Genomic DNA, 2,500 nt, shown 5'->3' with positions numbered 1-2,500 from the left:
GGCACAAGGCCATGGCATATAGTGAGGAATGGACCACGGTTGGCAAGGCTAGGCATATAGAGAGGAATGGACCACGGTTGCCAAGGTTGCGCAAGTTTTGGGCATTTTTTGCCCGGATATGCCCAAGTATGCCCCGATAGGCCCGTTACGCCCCGGTATGAACGCGTATGCCCGGATAGACTCGGTATGCCTTGGGATACATGCGTATGCCCCGATAGGCTTGGTACGCCCCGATATGCGCACGTGTGCCCCAGTAGGGCTCGGTATGCCCCGGTATGTACGCGTGTGCCCCGATAGGCCCGGTATGCCCCGATATGCACACGTGTGCCCCAATAGGGGTCGGTATGCCCCGGTAGGTACGCGTGTGCCCCGTAATGCACGTTTCGCAGATCTCCCCGCATGTCCCGCCCCTATATGTAATACTTACTTACTTACTTACTTTCTTTCTTGCTTGCTTGCTTGCTTGCAATGGTTGGGAGTGCCCGGCATGCCCCGCTGCAGAGACCAAGGGCGCAATGACTTGGCACCGCGGATGCCGGGACTCCGGCACTTCCCGTGGCACTGATGGTTGGTTCCAAAGACAAAAGGCCGTGCAAGGCCACCGCACCGCGGATGATTTTGCTCGTGCTGGCGCCGTTGTGTGGCCAAAGAACATGCGCGAATGCTCGTGTCGGAAGGGTTGGTGTCCTGGCCCCGCGGGTGTCACGAATGCTCGGTTGCGAAGACCATGGGACCAGAGCCATGGCACGTCGGATGATGGCTCCAGCTGGCGCCCCGGCACTTTCTGTGGCATTGATGCTCGGTTTCAAAGACAAACGTGCGCAGGGCCAGGGGACCGCGGATGACTGCTCGTGCTGGCCCCGTTGGGCGGCATTGATGGTCGGTTGCAAAGAAAATGCGCGATTGCTCGTGTCGGGGCCTGGCAAGCCAAGGCCAAGCGAGCCATGGCAACGCGGATGATGGCTCCAGCTGGCGCCCCGGCACTTTCTGTGGCATTGATGCTCGGTTTCGAAGACAAACGTGCGCAGGGCCAGGGGACCGCGGAGGACTGCTCGTGCTGGCCCCGTTGGGCGGCATTGATGGTGTGTTGCAGAGAGCATGTGCGATTGCAAGTGTCGGCCGGGTTTGGGTTCCCTTGGGCTTTCGGGTGCCTTGGACGCTGTCTTGCGAAGACCATGGGCACAAGGCCCCGTCCTGGCCCCTTGTTCGATTCGCTCTCGTCTTGCGCTTGCTTCCAAGGTCCTCCATGACCTTCCCCATGGCCTTGCTAGATCCCCCCCATGACGCATGACCTCTGTCCGTTGATTGGTTTTGAGTGCACACCATGCCCGGCTTGGCACCGTGTTGTCGCGTGAGTGGCATTTGGATCGTGCATGCTGGTGGGCTACCTGCCAATGCGCACAAGCCTTGCACACTAGCCTTGCGCACGAGCCTTGCACAAAAGCCTTGGACACAAGCCTTGCGCACAAGCCATGCGCACAAGCCTTGGACGCTAGCCTTGCACACAAGCCATGCATACAAGCCTTGCTCACAAGCCTTGGGCACTGGCCCATCGCAGTAGCCTTGCACACAAGCCTTGCGCACTAGCTTTGGGCACGAGCCTTGCGCACTTGCCTTGGGCACTAGCCTTGCACACAACCCTTGGGAACTAGCCTTGCGCACCAGCCTTGCCCACAAGCCTTGCACACCAGCCTTGCACACTAGCCTTGCATACAAGCCTTGCACACTAGCCTTGCACACAGGCCATGCTCACTAGCCTTGGGCACTAGCCTTGCACACAGACCTTGGGCACTAGCCTTGCGCACTAGCCTTGCCCACGAGCCTTGCACACTAGCCTTGCACGCAGGCCTTGCACGCTAGGCATGCTTGGGCCAGCAGCTCCCGCATCAAGTCGGCGGGTGTAGGCACGGTTGGGCGCAGATCCCGCATCGCCTCGTCGCGTCTGGGCGCAAACCCGTCGCGTCTCGTTGCGTCTTCAGAAGTCGTCGCTAACAGCACCTTTGGTTGCCACTGGTGGTTAGGCGGGTTGGTTGCGCAAACCCTATAGGAGGGTGGCATGCTGCGGGGCGCTGGAATGCGCAGGCTTAGGGCGTTTTTGCCCGGATAGGCACTGGAATGTGCTGGTTTTGGGCGTTTTTGCCTGGATAGGCTAAGGAATGGGCATGCTTTGGGCGTTTTCCCCGGATAGGCACTGGAATGGGCTGGTTTTGGGCGTTTTTGCCTGGATAGGCTAACGAATGGGGCATGCTTTGGGCGTTTTTGCCCGGGTAGGCACTGGAATGCCTGGCCTTGGCTGGGCATTGCTGGGTTGGGCTCCCTTGGCCTTTCAGGCGCCTTGGATGCTGTCTTGTGAAGACCATGGGCACAAGGCCATGGCATATAGTGGGGAATGGACCATGGTTGCCAAGGTTAGGCAATATAGAGGGCGGTGGGCGAGTAGGCCATGGCGTCACTTGTTTGCCCGTGTTTGCTCCCTTTGTGCGTTGTTTGGTTTTGGGAG

Source organism: Tasmannia lanceolata, unplaced genomic scaffold, assembly GCF_043159265.1.
Source record: "Tasmannia lanceolata isolate RefF3 unplaced genomic scaffold, GAP_Taslan_0.1 ptg000060l, whole genome shotgun sequence".
Classification (NCBI taxonomy): Eukaryota; Viridiplantae; Streptophyta; class Magnoliopsida; order Canellales; family Winteraceae; genus Tasmannia; species Tasmannia lanceolata.
This window is presented reverse-complemented; position numbering follows the sequence as displayed.